A 21,209-nucleotide genomic window follows, 5' to 3' on the forward strand; every position below is an offset into this window, starting at 1 on the left:
AGGAGTGCGGGGTGCGAGGTGCAGGGGGGGGGGTACAAAGGACGGCCCTGCATTGTGACGCTTTTTGTAGCACCCTGCCTGTTTGATCAACTGCGGATAAAGATGTCGTTACTGCGGAACTGATTGAGATGTCCAAATGACGTCTCTACTTTAGTTAAGTAATTGTAGGCGTTTTACTTTCGGACATAAGCCTTAATTATTTCAAACAGGGTTGTTTAGGCTTCTATTAATTTCAGGAAATAATTTCAAAGTGTTGAGAGGCACAAAGATGTAGCGTACTTCAATACACAATATCTTGAGATTGTTTTTCATTAGTGTGCAGTTCTCTCATCGATAGTTCAGAGTACAAATACAGCGGCAACATGAATTTGGCAGAGCGAGCGCGGAAACTGGAGCGAGTACAGTCGAGCACAAACACACTCCGAGTACAGTCGCGCACAGATAACCTCGTGATTGGAAGCCTCCGAGACACCTATTGTACTGTCATTGTCAATACTTTTCTAGCTAAACTTAATGGAATTTCTGCTCTCGCGTTAAAACTCTCCAAGGAGCTTGTTTTAAAACGCTACAAGATTGTTAAGATCCCTGACTGAACAAATTAAAAGTCATAGTAAGGGACTTATTCCAGAAACGACCCAAGCGACCCGGCAAAAAATGTGTCAGTTTACACGTGATAAAAACGTCCCTTCTGTTAGGAATAGGTTTTTTGCGTGCGGTATCTTGCGGACTTAACAAATATCCAGCCTTACTCTGATATTCTGTGTCTGGGATATTCTGTGTAAATGTGTTAAGGCTGTTACTATTGTGTGACGTGGTGTGAGGCGTCAGGTCATCTACAGTTAATCTAAGTTCTATCCTTCGGTCACCGCGGCGAGAGTTCCTCGAGCTCATCTGAAAGGCTTATCGACCGTAAATTAGATCGCGGCGACTCGCCTCACGCAACGTCTTGTCATCTCGGAATATTTCAACAAAATACACGTTGTTTAGACTCTGATTATACTCAGTGGAGTAGACAATAGAATAATGTACAGGGAAAATTTTTTTTGAACAATTTGTCTTTGATTATGGATATACAAGGAAGGTAATGTTCCCCTTGCATAATATTTCTATTATATTTTGTACTTTTTTACACGTGTTCGACTTGTTATAGCTTTGGAAAAGGGTAAGCTCAATATTAGGGACATTGAAAAGGGACTACTAATGCGGAAGAAATTCACACTACGTATATCATGATAGTATGGTTTTATATACCGTATACCTACAATATACATATATAACGTAAAGTAGTGTACGTATAATATACATATATAACGTAAAGTAATGTACGTATAATTTAAACCTATTGAACTAAGTAGCATTTTAGACACCCTAGGTTTGAAAGACAAAAGAAAAAGTGTGCTTGTCTGCGCCCCCCTTGTTCAAGTAGAAGCGCACGGTTACACCAATTAGCGAAGGATAATACAATAGAACGGCAAATGTAGCAGAATGACTGTTTATTCTCAAACAGACAGATTAAGCGCGTTACAGGAGCGCTGTGTCTGCGATCCGTAGCGTTGCGGAAACTGAGCGCTAAAATGACGCTCACTGACAATCAGCCGAACAGACAAAATGTTACATATGTGTACATTATGACAAGGATCGCTTCAACCCCGACGTACTAAGTAAATAAATTCACCTCTGTGCGCAATAATTAGTTTTGTGCTTATCCGAGTAAAACCGCACAAATTGAGCTACTGTTACCAGTGGCTGTGCTTACTATGTTATCATTGCTTTAATGTTCGCTGGTAAGTTCTTAAATCACGCAGAGGGTTTCATGAATAAAACCTGGTCGGTAATAAATCTCTGGACTAAGGTTGCTAATGAAGCATGTTAGCGGCGGGTTTGTGTGGACTGAGCACTTTGCAGCTTACCTTACTTATCTTGTTCGTGACTTACCTAACTTAGATCAGCTAGTACCAGGTAATACCTATCTACCGTTATCCAGGTGTCCAATATATACTGGTGTAGTGTTATGTAGGGATCGATCCATCATGTTCCGCACGGTTTAATGAATTAATATGTCGAAAGGTTTCGTAGGAAGCCGTAGAATATAGAACAATGCTCAATTGAGCTGATGCTGATGTAATTTCCTGTATTTACGTTAAGTCCTTTGACGCTTCCAAATTCATTGTGAAATATACATTACTACTCAGAAACGTATAATGATTACTACGAGCAATATTATAAACGCGTTTGTGCGTACGGATGTAAGTAGGTACGGATGTTTGTTCGCTTTTCACGCAATAAATACCTACTGAATAGATTATTATTATTATAGATTTTGTTGAAACTTGTCAATAATATAGCTAATACCATCAGCATATAAATCAGTGTACTATTTTGTCTACTTTTTATTAGAGAGCTTCTCCTAGGAAGCGGGAAGGCAGCTAATTACGAGATTATGTTATAAATAATTATATGCATTTAAAAGATAAACCTTCAAATGTTTCATTCGACTTTTCTCTTTAATGTGTAGATTATATCGCGTTGCTATACATGTCATGCGCACACGTCACGCGGCGGCCATTAATCACAACTCGTGCTTGTGACGTGTGACTCGTAGCTAACTTCAGTTCGGTCTCCGCGTCACTGTTCCGGCTTATCCTCACTATTTCATTAGTTGTCACTTTATAAGTTAGCTAATAGAGCTGTACTTATTCTTTACGTTCACAATATTTTATTTAGAAAAGTGTTCCTAGATTTTGTTTTTATGTCACAAGGAGTACATATTGGAGATGAATCCTGTATTATTTATCCCACCCAAAACAAAAATGTGAAAGACTGCCAAGTTCGATAATATGGGAATGCTTCGCCTATAAAAGAAGTGAGATCTGAATAAGTACCAAGTTCCATACACATACCTCAGTTAAAAATAGTTACTTTTTAATGATGTTACTTGGCAAGTTTTCATACACCTTGTTATAAACCTACTAAACGCAATGAATCAAGTATTTAATTTTCTATTAAAACTTGCCAAGTAATCATCATTAAAAAGTAACTATTTTTAACTGAGGTATGTGTATGGAACTTGGTACTTATTCAGATCTCACTTCTTTTATAGGCGAAGCATTCCCATATTATCGAACTTGGCAGTCTTTCACATTTTTGTTTTGGGTGGGATTTCATTTATTTTTGTAAGGTTGTTTATTTTATTTTTTTCTTATGATGAAGTTAGTTAAAGAAATGTCTCATTTATACTATCTTTTAGATTTTTTAATATGCACTATGTTTCTTACAAAGAAATGAACTAGATTAACTATGTCTAGATTTACCAACTGACTGACAAGACATGTTATCATATATTATGTTCGTGGATCAAAGTTACACATTCGTTATTTTCGAAAGTGATTCACACTTGGCCGTTTTCAGATTTTTACTTTACTTTGACTAAATACAAACCTTTGTACCATTCGAAGATATATTATATAAATATAGATAAATTTAGTTCGTTTTAGTTCCTTAGGGGTATAAATTTACACCGGGTATAAAACACCTTCATTATTTTGAAACCGACTCACACTTGGCCATTTTCAGATTTTTCCCTTTACCTTGACATAAAGACCTACCTCCATGCCAAATTTCAAGTCAATACGACCATTGGAAGTGGTCTAGGTTTTTGATGAGTGAGTCAGTGAATAAGTGAATCAGTGTATAGTAAAAATAGCGATTTTCTGACGTCAATATCTCAAGACCTACAATAGGTATATTAATGAAATTTTGTATTTTAGATAAGTGAGGGGGTCTCAACAGATACTAGAAATTTGATATGCGTAAATAAAATAGATTTTGAGTTACAGGGGGGTCGAATTTGGCCCGAAATGGTTCGTGTAATATAACCCACGGCCGGTGTGTCGCCTTTTTTGCTCGAACTTGGCGGACACACTGCCGTGTGTCTAGATTTATTCATGATGTAGTTATCTATAATATCTTTCGCATCAACTTGATAAGCTTCATGTTAAGCTAAGATAAGGTGTTTCCCACAATTCGAAAATATCCGAAACAGTCACTAATCATAATGCTTAGTAGTTAATATCTAATATAAGATCGCGTGATAGCAACCAATCAGTGCAGGCCCCCACAGACTGGCTGCACACTAATCGCCCATACATCAGCTCGCGGGATCTGTATCGATCAGTATCGGCGTCTCGTGTGCGGCCGAACTTAGCTACGTGCCCGGATTATGTGCTAATGGTTGGCCATGTTGTTACGGGAACCACGTCTTGTTTGTTATACTTTGTTTGTTTTTATTATCGTTATCTAATTAACTGTTAGTGGATGGATGTAACATACATAGATGATGAATATTACTGCATGAAAATACAGAGAAAAATACCTGTAATATTGCACAAGGTGGAGTGGAGTAAATATATTTCGCTGAAATCAGATAACGTGCAATTAAGGTAGTCTCATAACTCAACCCCAGTCACAGTGCGTCATCTGAAATATAAGCAACAATTACCACATTCCTTTTATATTTTCTATGTTATCATACACATAGGTATTTTATATTTAACTAAGTTTCACCTGTGGCCTAGTGGGGAGTCGTGGTGGCCTAGTGGCTAAAGGACCAACCTCTCAAGTAAGAGGGCGCGGGTTCGATCCCAGGTCAGGCAAGTACCAATGCAACTTTTCTAAGTTTGTATGTACTTTCTAAGTATATCTTAGACACCATTGACTGTGCTTCGGATGGCACGTTAAACTGTAGGTCCCGGCTGTCATTGAACATCCTTGGCAGTCGTTACGGGTAGTCAGAAGCCAGTAAGTCTGACACCAGTCTAACCAAGGGGTATCGGGTTGCCCGGGTAACTGGGTTGAGGAGGTCAGATAGGCAGTCGCTTCTTGTAAAGCACTGGTACTCAGCTGAATCCGGTTAGACTGGAAGCCGATCCCAACATGATTGGGAAAAAGGCTCGGAGGATGATGACCTGCGCCCCAAGGGATCCTTACCGCACAAGGATAAAAAGTAGCGTTATGATTCTGTCATCTTTATTAGCTATGAGGTTTCATCAAAATCCATTCAGTTGTTTTTAACCGACTTCCCAAAAAGGAGGAGGTTCTCAATTCGTCGGGATCTTTTTTTTATTTAATTTTTATTTTTTATGTATGTTCACGGATTACCTACTCGAAGACGCCTAGACCGATTTGCAAAATTCTTTTTTTTTTGATAGGATATACCTCACAGGTAGTCCCATAATCATCAGGTCAGGATCTGATGATGGAAACCCTGAGAAATCGAGAGCAACTTCCGAAAATTGTAGGCATGCATAGGTTAAAAACTTGACAATGAGGTGTACATCTGATAACACTATGCAACAGTGAAGGTTTGGAGCTGACCTGATGATGGAGACGAGAGAAGGTCGATCGAACTCGACAACTGAATATGTAAACTACCTCGTGTTTGGGCTTATATTCTATGTATTGACGAGACCTTTGTAACAGTGAAGGTTTTAAGAGAACCTAACGAACATTCATACATACCAACTTTCGCGTTCATAGTATTAGCAGGACAATAATAGGAATAAGATAACGTATTATTGAACCACATACTTACCACGTCCAATTAGCCTTAGCCAGGACAGCCGGGTGGCGAGCGGCGCCGGGTAACGAGTCGAGTCGCGGTCTCCGGGGATAGCTCCACTACCAACACTGCTGGAATATTTACCCCAGTTTTGTACGGTAATAAGCGCCTTGTTCGAAATACTGCCTCATCGCAAAATCAGTAGAATGTTAAGATTGTGATACTTTAACGCGGTGATTTCTGGGTTCAAAGTGATTAAAAAATGAATGATGGATTAAAATAATGGTCATTGATGATCACTCCTCCTCTGTATAAGAAGAGCAAGAGGCTTTTGCCTACGAGTGAGAAACGGCTGAAGATGATGAGTTATATTTAGCAATATTTTTGATATTACAGTGATCTGGAAAAATTCCTTCAATATCATTAAATTATAATTGAATAGGGAAAAAAACAACAATTTGTAAGTTGTCTATTTATTTCCATACGTAGTTATACGCACGACTGAGCTAACAGACATATTCTACGTTACATATTACAGTACGAATACAAAAACATTATAATATCCAATTACAGTTACCTATTCACAATGTTTTTCTTTCTTACTTGAAAAATGTCTAGTCATATTTTTATAACATCTTCATTTCATATCAAGGTTACCTATACTTATTAAATAAAAAAGTAGAAGTCTAAAATGTTCATGAAAGCTAGGATATCTACAGTAAGGGTAGTAATCTGCTTCTCCAAAGTACTGAAATACGAACTGTCTCGGGAATTCCTCCTATTAAAAGCCTGTAACCTGTATAGTGTGCATACAATGTACATGTAGCTACCATTAGGCAACAAACTAGTAAACAAATGATAGACAAATCGATAGATACTGCTTATGTAAAATTGGTTGAAAGGTTTTAAATATTAACGTAGGTATACGTCGGTATCTACTTAGTGCTACCAGTTGTCCCCAATTGCCCTTAGCTTGAGGTGAAATAATTGATGTAGTTTGATTAAATGTGTATCGGCGTGTCCAATTACAGGCAGATCTGTTCGACGTTCTGTTTGGACGTGACTCGGGTGCAGATCAAATGTTTTCTAATAATAGTGTGCTGGGAGATAAATCATTCTATTTAGTTGTCACTGGGCAGGCATGCCCAGGTGAATACTTCAGCCTCAATATCATATCAATTGTTATGATGTCCTCCTAGACGTTTCCGTCGACGGCGACACCCTAGCATATATCGGCAGTTTGATTTCGTTCATGGGCTCGTACATGACTAGCGAAACCAAACTTTGCCTTGAACACGCGGTCACAAATAGCGCAGTAGAGTTGCCCTTGCGCATTGTAGGTGTAGTTATAGGAGGGCTTAGGGCGGGATTTTTGGAGCTGGCGTTTAGCGTCTAGGGCTTCAAGACGCCGCTGTTCAAAATCCTGTACGCTCTTATGAACAGTTCTGCGCCACTCAGGTCTTTGGGTCGCTAGTTGTTCCCATGAAGTTGGCGATAAGCCAACTGATCTTAGGTGGCGCTTTAGTACGTCCCTGTATCGCAAATATTGCCCTCCAGATTGGCGTTTGCCAGTACTGAGCTCAGAGTAAAAAACGGTCTTAGGCAATCTGGAGGACTCCATACGTACAAGGTGACCGCACCAGCGCAAATTTTGTCCCTTCATCAGGAAACTCTCTATACCTGACATAGACGATCGACGGAGAACTTCCGTGTTGGAAATCCGATCTTGCCAGCGAATACGAAGAATAGCTCGGAGACATTTAAGATGGAAGATGTCGAGGCGTTTGATGTCACCTTTGTAAAGGCACCAAGTCTCCGAGGCATACAAAAACAAAGGTAGTATAATGGCTTTGTATACAGCTAGCTTAGTGACTAATTTGAGATCATCGGATTTCCATACACGGTGATTAAGTCCGCCAAATGCTGCTGCAGCCTTAGCGATCCTTGCAGATATCTCAGACTCGAGACGGTTGTCGCTGCGTACGAGACTGCCAAGGTATCGAAAGGATGCCACTTCCTCCAAGGGTTTCCCGCTTAGGTAAACAGGCGTGTCGTCTGCAGATGTTTTCCTTGCAGGCTGTTTAAGAATCTGAGTCTTTGATGCGCTTAAGAATCTGAGTCTTTGATGCGCTGATTACCAAGCCAAATTTGTGACACGATTCGTCCAAATAGTCAAGACATTCTTGAAGATCCTGGACACTGCTAGCCATAAGGCAGACATCATCAGCATATTGAATCTCCGCAACAGGAACCGTGGAGATACTGCGTTTTGCTCGGAAGCGTGAGATGTCAAAGACGCTCTTGTCCATGCGGACATTGAGGATGATCTTATTCCTACATTTAACTAGAGCATCGCTCATTACCGCAGAGAAATAAATAGCAAAGAGCGTCGGTGCCACGACACAGCCTTGCTTGACGCCGCTCGTGACCGGGAACTGTTCCGTAAGTTTGTCCTCGTGGCGTACGCGTGCAAACATGCCTTCGTGAAATTGGCGTACCAAGCTAATCTTTCTATGTATAATAGCTATATGTATAATTTTTCTTCATATGTATAATAGCTAGTCTACATTAAACTGATAGCCAACAAATATAGGTGAAACAAGTACGATTACAATAATGGGAAAGTACCAGATAATGCGAGCACAATAATAAAAATCTGTAGTGTTGTGTATCAGACGGTATCGATATGTTTATCGACAGTTATCAGCGCTAATCTCGTGTTTACCTTGATAACATCGCACCGGCCGAGTTGTGTCGTGTTATAAATAGCGACTATGTGTAAGATTACAATGTTTTTAAATAGATTTAAATTTTAATTTAGCTGGCTTTCAAATTCTAGACGTATGGCAAACATAAAAAAGTTTCTAAAGCGATATTTTCGTTATAGATAGGTATTCGAATACTTTTATTAATCTCGAATAATTTATTGAGAACGATACACAATCAAAATTGTTCACTTCTCAAACAATCTATGTGTCTCTACTAAACTAAAGATTTCTACATTTACATGTATATCGATAATAACAGATGTTAGATTGTACAAGTACATGCAGACAATAATTACAGTTCTACATAAGATGTACTGTTCGACTCGACACGACAAAACATAGGTTCGCTTATCACGGCGTGTATAGTTAGGACAATAATGAACTATTGTCGCGCACACCCGTCAATGTATGACGAACATTGTCATTCATCGTGAAAGGGAGCGAAGTAATCTCGTGGAACGCTCAGTATTCACGCAAGTATATGAAAAACGCGTACATTTTGTACAGAATATAAGAAACGTTGAATACACAGAAAGCTGGAATTAGATCAAGTTAATATAAATTGCTTCTTTGACAACGTTTTGATGTACAATCTCGTCACATTCTGTGCTTTGTGTATATTTTCCGCGCTTTCTATACATCGACGCCTCTTGACGAATAGTCCGACATACATACGACTCACAGAATATATTCTTTAAATTAATCTCCTTATACTGTTGGATAAAGGACTAACACACATTAGATACAGATTCAGCTTTGTAGCTATGAAGATAAATGAAATGTTTTCATTCACGAAACTAAAACGTTTATTTCAATTAGAGCACGCGTCAGAATTCTGGAGATGAAAGCCTTCGTTGCAACAACTTAGATGGCTCGTCTATTATTCTACTATTCTAGAAAATACTAATATAACACGCATTGTTGTAATTTTAATAAACCCCGCGTTTAAAGTTGGTTCTAAGAGAGAGTAATATTCGGAACAACTTTAAGAGTAGGTAAATAAAAGTCAATATCATAAAATATATTTTGTATTATTTAGATCAAGTGAAAGCCTTACTTTATACTATAATATCTAGTACCGTAGTCACAGTCACATGTTATCAGCCACATGTAGATCAGCCGCTTCCGCTCCCGGTCGTGACGTGTATCCGCCCCGCTCGAGCCTCCACCGCGACCTTACTCAACAGCGCAGAGTTGCTACCGACAGACACTCGTGCACTCTCGCACTAATTAATATGATTTTTATTCCAACATTCAACATTGTGCGACACAATGCGAACGCTAATTATATTTTATTTCCATTTCCAAGCCAACATCATAATAATACTTCTTCCATTAATTAACGTATGAAATTGATTAGTTGGATTTGAAGAGCATTATGTTACTAATAATTGCATTAATAACTAGGTACTATTTACTTTTACAATTATTATATCAAATTCTAGTGCAGTATTTTTATAGTTTATCCTTTCACCTAGCAATATTTCGGCTAATAGTGTGAGTACCTAAGTGCGAAAATTTCGATTGAGAGCACACTCCCCTCTCGTCACTGCACACTGCACAGTGGTCCTCACTGGTCCTCGATGAAAAACAATCGCTTGTCGTACAGTTGTCGGCGTGTCCGGCCGTGCTCAATGCACGCGGATAATAATTAGCGCCCGACTGCCGGACGAGAGCCGGAGGAGTACCGGTCGAGTGCCGGACGAGAGCCGCACGAGTGCCGGACGACAGTTAATCGACGCCGTCAACAGGACAAATAGCTCACACAATACATACACTCCGGCTTATTTCTTTACAACTCCGCATTTAGATGTACTAGTTTAGTTTCACTTGTAAAGTATTTCTCAGAATATCTTTGTCTAGTTTAATGTGACAAGGTGTCGGTCTGCCACGATAGATAATTATTTATTCACCTTCTGAAACTATTTAAAATATTCGGCGGAGTAAAGTTTATTAGTATCGTGTTCGCGTCAAAATGGCGAAGTCTTAAATAATTTTACATTCAAATGAGAGAAGTAAGTTTTACTTGAGGGTTCTTATTTCGCATATTTTAAATAATTGTTATGGATAGAGAGAAATTCCAGTTCTTAATGAACAATATTAAACAAAATAGTACGTCTTAAAAATCTAACCTCACAATAATGAATTGTTTTTCAGTAGATTCACAGTTAATTGTGTTGTCAGAACATTAATCACGACATTAATTTGTCGTCATTATCCTCCAGCAGTGACGTCAGAGCTTCGACTTAACAACAAAACAAACATCTTAAACTCACTTACAAACACTTTCGCATTTTCCTGTTCACGCAGTTAATATACAGGGATATAGAGAGGCAATTAATTAATTATATAAGACGTGTCTATTATTAATATACCATGTATCCTTGGTTCACGGCGAGTAATGGCGGACATTCGTCATGGCCGACGATCGCGCGGCGTCCGCGACGGTGATTCCAATTTAATTAATAGCCGGCAACATTGATGTATTGACAGATTACATGGGTTCCGGGTTATATTGGGATATTTGGGGCTCTGTGACAGGAGACTTGTGAGTTCGGGGTTGAGTAGTTGCTAATTAAATCAGTACTGTTAAATAATAATCAAGCCACTGTTTTTTTTGCGATAAACATTAGAAGGGACACAAATTGGAACATATTTTCATCAATTAAGACACATGATAATTTTTGAATTGAGCATTTTATGAGTCTATATTTCACAGCACATAAGAGAATGTAGACAACTTGCAACGCGTGTATAAAGTTCTTCAGACATGCTCACGTAATATTCCTCTCAAACCGAAGATAGTTTACTATAAGTATTAGCTAAAACTTCTCTAAAATTTCCACCCTACGGTTGCCTACTTTGAAAATTACTTTGACAGTCAGTCAGTTAGTTAGGTTTATATTCTCAGGCCTAATCATAGAAAATCAATAGTAGGTAGCTAGTGCCCTAAAGCAAAATAGGTATGTCTGTTTATACATCCATGATTAAAATTTAATGAATAGCGATCCCTCTGTGGGGTGACGTGTATTGGCACTGCCCCTGTTAGTGTTATGCCAGACGTGGGGTTGTTTTAAAACGCGCGGCTGTCTGGCTCGTGTTGGAGATATCTTTCGATGATAATCCGTATGTTGTGATGGATTATGTAAGCTTCGATTTAGTTCTAGGCATTGATTTTATACATAGCTGTTTCATGCGGTTGTATATCTGTCCGGGTAGAATCAGCTGATATTGTAAGATTATAATTATCGTTCTTCTCAAATTAATTTTCCGTGGCACTTCGAACGAAATTTACATTATCCTTATAGATCCTTTATCCTTCTGAAATAAAAACGAATAATTCCTTTCATCACGAAAAACAAGTCCAGGATCTGAACACAAAAATACATACAAATTGTTATTCAGACCGAGCATCTTATTTCCCAGACAGTGCTCGAACTGTGACCTCTCTCGCAATTACAATATTGCCAAGTTAAATAAGCTCTAAGTACGTATTAATTAAACTCGGAAAAAACTAGCTTCAAGTTTCGTAAGTCGGTATTAAGTTGAAGTTGGAGTAAGTTAGAGGCTAAGCACTCGACTTATACGAATAACTTTAATTACAAGACGGTCAAGAATAACAGTCTGAGCTTTTGAAAAACAATCTGGCTGCCATTTTCAGTTGGAAAAACAAACTTGTTTATACAGATCAGATCCCGTTTATCCACCTTTGATGTATTCGATAAAATCCAATTATGTCTGAGTTACCCACTTGTACAAACACTTGCCTTCAATCAAATCCGTATGCAAATCCCGCGGCCAATACACACAATCAATCAATTCATCTATATAGAAAATCACCCATTCAATCACAATTACACAATGCTATCACCCTCCCCTCCCCCTCTCGTCCCTCGCTGGCGTGCCTCACCCCCCCTCGGCCCGTGGCTTGTTCATCTAAGTTGTGAGGCGAGTCCGGATGATGTCACTTTGACGCCGACGACAACTTCCCTTTGACGCTTTGATGCGTTACGTCATAGTGACGTATGTACCCACTTCTTAACTTATACCCGTGTGTGTGTGTGTGTGTGTGTGACCTAGTATTTGTTTGACAGTTCTAGTAACTGGGCGGGAATATAAAGGACTCTTTGCGATGGCAGCAAGTGCAAACTGTAGACCTACCTTTGATATATCTATGAAGCAATTTGTATCAGTAAATAAAATTCCATGTACCGCAGTATGTACGCAAACTATTTGCTCGTCCATTGCAATAGTATTTTGGCAACAAGCGCAGTACAAGCTTTCACGATATGAAAAAACTTTCTTGATTCGGCGAAACTAAAGCTAAACAACACGCATTTACCAGACCAGTACCGCCGACATGCTGTTATAATGTACCGACACAAAAACAACAAGAAAGTTTTCTCAAGTCAGCAGGAAAAGCGCATAGAAAATCAATAATTCCGAATTGTCACCTCATGGTAAACAAAAAAGTGTTTTTGCTGCTATCATTGATTGCCATTAAATCGTGATTATATTCAAATTCAGCTGACGTAAACAACTCTGAAACTCGAGAAAATGGTTTTTCATTATCTCTGAAAATTCCTGATATTCAAAAATTCACTGTCTATTGAAAAACATTGAATTTAAAACAACAACGTTTATTATATTGAATTTATAACAGTCGATGTGCGGCAAAAATCAGAGAGTTATATTTTGCATCGAAATACGTTTTCAGATGTGTTGTTTATTTTTAATTTTATTTCAATTTACATAAATATTTTGATCGTGAAATATTCATGAAAATTGTTTGATAAAAATGAAAATTCAAAGTTGTATTTTAAAACTGGTGTAAGCGCCACTTGAATTATACCAGTAAATATTAATTTTAAAAGTGTTGAATTTAAAGTTGAATAAATAATAAAGTTATTATTATAAAACCACAACAAAATATAATGAATGATCAGTGATGTCGGTCGCTAGCGGCGCCGCCCGGCGAGCGTTTTCCGCGGCGCTTGTATTATTTATTTATTTATTTATAATACTTTTTGCACAAATAGTACAATGGCGGACTTAACGCCTTAGGCGTTTTCTCCCAGTCTACCTTTGGGTGGTGGGGAAATAGCAGTGGTAGGTGCAGTTATTAGATATTATCTACATGCAAAGAAAAGATATATATATATATATATATAGAATATATATATTAATATATATTTTATTATTAATTTATATTTTATTTATTATTGTCCATATATTCTATATATATATATATATATAAATAATATAATATATATATATATATATATATAGCATATATAGCATATATATATATATATGCTATATATATATATAGAATATATGGACAATAATAAATAAAATATATACATACATACATATTAAATACAGTAGAATTCATATATAACGACTTCGCTTATAACAACTAATCGGTTTTAGCGACGATAATCTTTACTCAAGTTAGGTTTCGTATATAGTTACTAAGACAATATAACCGTTTAGTGCGACTCCGGTTTAAGCGACCAACTGCTTATAGCGACCAATATTTATTATAATACGTCCGGTTAAAACGACACACGCGCAATGTTTTGTTTACCTACGCACTCGCACCCCCGCCCCGCGTTCGTATCGTTTAAACATTCCCTGGACCTCTACGAACATTTTAAAACCAAAATAAGCCAAATCGGTCCAGCCATTCTCGAGTTTTAGTGAGACTAACGAACATCAATTCATTTTTATATACCTATAAGAAGATAATAATATGTATTCGTAAGTTATGTATGTATGTATGTACAAGTTAAGTTATGTACTTAAGAAATAATCCGTCCGTTTTGTGCGTCGTCCGGTTAGTACGACATAGTATCGTCGGTCCCTTGAAGGTCGTTACATCCGGATTCTACTGTATATACATTTGCCATGAATTAATGTAATACCATTCCGTGGAGCGATGTCATAATGAGTTCTGTGATGAAGCTCGTCTGTTTAATACTCCTCGCACTTCATACTCACCTGCTGCTATAAACTTGACAATCCAATATAACAACTTCATCAAATGGAGGTTATAAGTGTCATATATGTGTGAAGTCGCGCTTAGATAATGTGCTCTGTCTATACCTATGTAGATCTATGCCCTAACAATCTCGGACATAGTTCCTAGTAGTAGCTTTCTTAGATGTGTCCAAAAACGTAGCATAGTAATAGTTCATGCTTGCAAATTAGAAGAGTCTCTTGTCAGTTTCTTTCCAAGGAGCTCAATTACTACTTAAATATTGACCACAACTTACAATTATCTTCAAAAAAAAGTTTGATTAAAAAATAACGTCTAATTATCTGCCTAAATTCGACGCCACAGTTTTCATGGGCTATACCTACATAATGTTAGAACAAACGGTGGCTCATCAAGTATGCTAATTCGCGTGTAGATGCTCCGCCACATATTAATGCTAAGTCCCTGTAATGTACAATTGCGTGTAACCGTGGGAATGTGCACGAGTGGCGCCACCTGGCAATGCCAAGTGTACTTACATCAGCCACTCCTCACTTAAATTATTCGTGTAAAGCAATCAAGCTTAGGCCAGATCATTCTGTTACCTACCATAGATTATAGTAAATTGAGATAACATCTCGATAATTTACCGATATCCAACAGAAGGTCCACAATTCAGTTCAATTCAAGCTTATATAACTATTATACGTATGATATGTGTGCTCTCAAATATTCTTCGAGACATTTATAACAAACTCCAGATCACAACTTATTCAAGTGTTTACCTTTCTACACCAAAACAATCTACTAAGTGACAGCGACAACAGTTTCACATAAAAAATATTGACATACCATTATTCATAGAACTATTGACAGCACACCTTACTCTATCCCTCATGTGATACCATAGACCGTCCATTACGCGATTGTACGCGCTCAGGGGCGCATGGGGCGAGCAGTGGGGTGACTGGGGCGACTGGGGCCCATGGCAAGGGGCGACTGGTGCGTAAACACTATCGTCAATGTAATTAGCTTAGCTGAAGAAGTTGACAGTGTTGACACGGCCATTATGTAGTCGCTTGTGTCAACAGACACTTTTTTACATTTGTGTGTTTTGTGATAAGCGTTCAACGTCTTGGCTTTTATTGAATAGTGATCTATTTATTGTCGTTTTGAGTATAAAAGGCTGTTGACTGAGTTGAAAATATATATTATTCAATACTATGTTTCAAGATGCTATTTAATCTCTCGTATAAAACTTTTCTTTTTTTCCGATTTAATTCCGAGTACGTGAAAACTAAATGTTATGTAATTAGAGCTCGTGTAGGCTAGAGGCAGCGTTTAGCTCGACACGTGTAATCCTTCAGTTACAGCGACCCGAGAGTGACCGAAGTGCTCTCAATAAATATATAGCCTTAGTATTATTTCGTGTTATTTTAGGAAGAGAAATAATATTGGATTTATAGTTATACCTGTTCATTTTGTACTTATCTAAACATTGGTAGGTCTGGATATATCCTGAAGTGGCTCACACTTTGTAATCTCGTCATATAAATTTATATTATAGAGATAATATGAATAAACGAGTGTACTCCAATAATTATAATAGGTCTTTACCTATGAAATTGCCGTTTTGTATGAAAAAATTGAAACGTTTTTTTTATGTATTTTTTTATTTGTATTTATCAAAGTAATTACCCATGCAATCAATGCTTCTTTGCCAACGCAGTGGCAGTGAATTGATGCCCTTCTTAAAGAAATTAGCTGGACGGGAGGCGACCATTTGTTCAAAGGCATTTTTTACTGCCTCTCGGGTACTTAATTTTTTAAAGGCGCAACGTCTGGTGACTGGTGGACGACGGAAAAAATCATTCATTTGTGTGTCTGTTGAGCAGTGCAAGGCACGTCTCGACGCGTACTTCGCGCTAGCGTTCATGAGTTCGTGGGACACCCATTTGTTAAGCTTTTTTACCTTGCCAATTTGGCGCAAATGGATCATTATTGTTTTCACGTTAACGTCGAAAGCTTTAGCCGTAGATTGTGTATCATCAGCTTCCACAATCGCCTTTAATTCATCGTTGTCGACCAAAGTCTTCGGTTCAACTTTCAGGTCAAAATTTCCAAAACGGAAGCGAGCACACCAATAACAGGTGGTGCGTTAGTTAGCAGTGTTAGCTCCGTAAACGTCGTTGATGTTACGTGCCGCTTGTGCCGCGTTGCTGCACCACGGTACTCATATTCCATAATAACTTGTTTTTTTAACGTATCCACGATGAAGAAGAAGATTGAAATGCGATGACAATGCAGCACTAATCAATAAACTAATGACTACTTTTGGAAGATGAATTCCATGTTTTTTTAATAAAATTAATTTGAAATTACAATTCTTAGCCAAACAAAAAATATTATGATTTGAAATGGCCATTACCGCAGAACGGCAATTTCATAGGTAAAGACCTAATATTAATGAGCAGTAAATTAAAGCATATATTTATTTGTTACAGTTGTACCAGCGAGCCATCGGTCCCGCACCTTTTACATTTTACTAAGGTAAGTCTTATAATGTAATAAGCATTTAGCGTTAATTAGTCTTAAATATTAATTACTGTGTAATAACATCTCTTGAGGAAATTACGAGTACGACGGTATTGACACGGCGGCTAATCTGCTGAGCTACTTAATGAAGTCGAAACAAATCTAATTAATGCGACTACCTAGTTATTACTTCGTTTAGTTAACGACGAAAAATAACATCTCAGATACAGATAAGTAATTTAATTGATGCTTCTATCTTTTACGTTGATTTTTTTGGAGGAGAAGAAATGTTATACAGGTTGTTATGAAAATTAGGTTACAAAATTGAGACTTACACGATGAAAAATGATATGGTAGTTTTATACATGACTACAATTATCTGTATAAAAAGTATATAATGCTGTCTAATTATACTAGGTAGTATAAAATCACAAATGTAAACGTGAAAACTTGTAAATGTGTGGTTGGATGTCTCTTGTGTGAGTTACTCTTTAACACAAGAACGACTAAACTTATTCTAATGAAACCGTGTGCCCTCGGGTCACAGACAAAACCACGGAAAAGGGCTAGTATCAAATAAAGGTAATAATAAAGCATGTAGTTATTCCTGAACAAAAGCCATCTGTCTAAATAATCACAAGTGAGTGACAGTGGCGAGTGGCCGCGAGTTTTATTACGAGCTGCAAATTGTTGGCGCCCGACGTCGCTGAGTTGTCGTACAATGCCTTCTGTTATTAAAGCTTAAGCAGAAATGCACTGGAATTAAGAAATTGATATCACAGGGCTAATATCGATAGATTAATTATAAGGAAGTCGATATCGTTACCAAACCAAGCAATATTTCAAAAGTGTTGTAAATTGCCAATTACGGACTAAAATCTGTCATCTCAAAATCCTTGAATAAGTAATATATCATAAATAAAATAAATTAGTCACATTAGAAGTCAGATGAAACATACATATTACACGTATTACCATATACTTAACTTCATATAAATCCAACGAAGCACGAGAACAAATAAAAGGTATTAATTTGTTATTGTGTTACGCAATTAGTAACATTGTCGAAGTACTTAATATTCACAATCGCCGCTAGACAAATTACCGGAATATTTCTGCCGATTGTGAGACATTGTCCTAATTAAGTTATCCGTCATTAATTAGAGGCTTTCAGGGAAAAGATAAATCTTTGGCGACGGTTTCGTTTGTATCTCGTTAATCACGAGTATTATCTTGATGTTTCAGTTTTTTTTAATTGTGACTATACCTGTGTGATGCTTGGTAACTTTACTTTCTTCTGTAGTGAAGACTGGCAATATGAATAATTGATAGCAAAGCCTCCTGTAGTGTGTCCCACGGTAATCTTCGCATTATATCCAAGAGTTCCCATCATCACCGCGGACCTCTAACTACTTAAGATTAAAACTTTCCCTAAATTACGGCTGCGATAAATTTCCAAAATCCCTGATCTTATCAAAATGTTCCTCCGAACCAATCTAACTTGGTCCCAAATATACGCACCTTTGGAAAATCTTTCCGAATAAATAGGCTTAATGGGTTTACAAGGGGTCTCGCTACACTGGTTGAGGAACGGGGTTACGGTAGGATAGTTACAGCGACCGGAACACAAATCGACCGGTGAGCAAAAACCGTTAAATAATACCTCGCTCACAAAATTTCATATTCACAGGTACTTACCCTATTTTACTGTTGGACCTTGTATTAATATTATATGGCTTTACCATTTTTATTCAAGCATGTGCTTACATACTTAAATAGGTATAGGTACTATGAATAGACCTCATTCATTTTATAACCTTCTAGTGTACTCATTCAGCTATGACATTTGTATAAAGTGTAACCGCCACTCAGCTCTCACAAGATTGCAAGTAAATAAAATTATGCAAAGCGCGGTGTTATTCTATCTGGATGTTCTGCAATCCAATTGATTCGGAAAATCCTCGAGATAGCATCGCGGGAGATAGCGACGAGAGCTCGGCATGCGAGGAGTACCAGGGCCGCAGACGTGGCGAGGAGCCAACCCTCGGAGCTGGCGACGAGCCAACTGCATCGATCGCGTATCGAGCGGGTCAACGCTCGCCCTTCGCTCCAAACATTCTTATTCCTGCGTCTCCTAACTTACCCTCTAGACGTTCATAACGACGGTATTTGCGAACAATTTTTTCTCAATATTTATGTCTCCCGTTATGAGGAATTTGCTAAGTAGCCAAACTTAGCTTTTGAAATAGATCTTGATTGAATACCTACCGCTTTAATATTCATGTCTACCGCCAAGAGTTTGTCTTCTATTCATGACTTGGAATTTTTTAAAGTGAGCGTACTGAATAATTCGTCACGGATTTTAATATTTCGGCAGATAAGATTGTGACCACCACTTCACGTAACGCCTATTATTGTAATAGAAACACAGAACTTTCTTGGAACTGTAAATAGGAGTAATGTAACGTTTTACTCGATATAAAGTAACTGTATGTTGGCTAAAAGCTTGGCAGAGTCTTGCTATAAAAGTGGAGGTATCTCTATTTAGGGTTAAACGTACAGTCGACGTAAATGGTTACTAATTAAGGAAGAGGTTTGTTGCCGTGCGGTACTAATGTAAGTGTCGATAAAATTCAACCGTACACTCGCGTACATTGGCGTACAGTCGCCTACAAATAAGTCAGTAATATTGTTAGTGCAGTCATTGAAGCATTATTGCTACGATTTTTTTTACTGTGAACCGATTTGCATGAAATTTTGGAATTAGGTTCATCTTACCCTTAACTTCAAAAGTGAATATGATTTGAACTCCGCCACCCCCCCTGGGGGTGGTTGACACCCCTTCTTTGGGGTGAATATTTTTTTGCAAAATAATCTCGGATATCGATAGAAGACCTAATTTTAAGCTAAAGTTGTCTTTAAAGTTTTAAAAAAAATCCAATACTTTTCAAGTTATTGGCAATTGAAAATTCGCAATTTTTTCACGTTTTTCATCGGTTTTTTGCAAATATCTCCAAAAATATAGGTTTTATCGAAAAGGACAATGCTATTCTTTACATGGAAGTTGGGCTCAAGTGTTGCCCACAGTAACTGCATAGTGTATTATGTTCCATAGGCTTATATTAGGTCCCAGACCAAAGCATTTCGAAATCTATCCCGGGAGTCCTGAGAAAAACTGGTTTGACTCTTATTCAATATAACATAAAATAAGCTTACGAACTCTTAACTATTCCACTTATGTTACCTTAATTGAAATTAATTATATTCATTGACAAATACGAGGTATTGTACACGACAACTTTTTTTTAACCGACTTCCAAAAATGGAGGAGGTTCTTAATTCATTTGTATTCTTTTTACGTTTGAACGTGCATAACTCCGTTGTTTACCAACCGATTTCAACAATTATTTTATTGTTTGAAAGGGCTTACTTCCTCAACTCTTCTCCTTCCAAAAATCTCTAAAAAAATCGGGAGCGACTCTCGAAAATTGTAGACACATATCGAGTAAAACCTTGTCATTCGGGTATATGTGTCAGACACCACAAAACTGTAAAGGTTAAGATCTGACCTGACAATGGAGACGACAGAGAAACGAGGGAACTCCTCAACGGTATCTACTAACTACCTCATGTTCGAGCTTATTTTATTCATCTTGATAAGATTTTTCTAGAAGATAGCTCATAGCGCAGGCGCCTTGTAGATTTAAACCGTAAATTCAAAAAAATATTGTGGTCATTGCCTTTTTTTTTCAGAAAATCATTGTCAGTTCTTATTAGAATCCAACGCTTTTAGAATTTATTTGAAAATCACAGTAAAAAAAAATAACGCATTCCAACATTTTCTAGTACTGGATCCTGACAGCGAGATCCTGAGCATTGAGATTGACAATATACATATGAATAAGACTTATTTGACAGAAAAGTCTTATCAGATTAATTTCTCGGGACCCCTGGGACCGATTTCAAAAATATTTTGATTTCTTGGTAAGAGTGAATTAAAGAACCTATTCCAACCACTCCCACTACTGGGCAAATGCCAAAGACTTTGTTAAGTGACTATCTAAGGAGAACATTTGAACAGGTTTTTCTCGGGACCCCTGGGACCGATTTCAAAAATATTTTAATTTCGTGTTAAGAGTAAAGTAAAGAACCTACTCCAACCACTCCTACTACTGGGCAAATGGCTCAGGCCTTGTAAAGTGACTCTTCATGGAGAATATTTGAACCGGTTTTCTTCGAGACCCCAGGGAGCGATTTCAAAAATATTTGCATTACGTGTTCAGAGTGCACTAAGGAACCCCCTGGAACTACTCCCATTGCTGGGCAAACTATGAGCCCAGACCCTGGCATTGTCCTTTATAAAGAACAA

At 37.7% G+C, this 21,209-nt stretch overlaps 1 protein-coding gene across 1 annotated transcript in view; it reads left to right on the plus strand.

Annotated features, from left to right (window-relative positions):
• LOC124641949 (complexin) overlaps nt 1-21,209 on the plus strand; it is a 302,550-nt gene that overhangs the window by 19,501 nt on the left and 261,840 nt on the right. The window contains exon 2 of the mRNA XM_047180216.1: nt 16,810-16,855. The gene's annotated coding sequence lies outside the window, so the exon portion shown is untranslated. The remainder of the gene's footprint in view (nt 1-16,809; nt 16,856-21,209) is intronic.

The sequence above is a fragment of the Helicoverpa zea genome, chromosome 23, assembly GCF_022581195.2.
Source record: "Helicoverpa zea isolate HzStark_Cry1AcR chromosome 23, ilHelZeax1.1, whole genome shotgun sequence".
NCBI classification, from domain to species: Eukaryota; Metazoa; Arthropoda; class Insecta; order Lepidoptera; family Noctuidae; genus Helicoverpa; species Helicoverpa zea.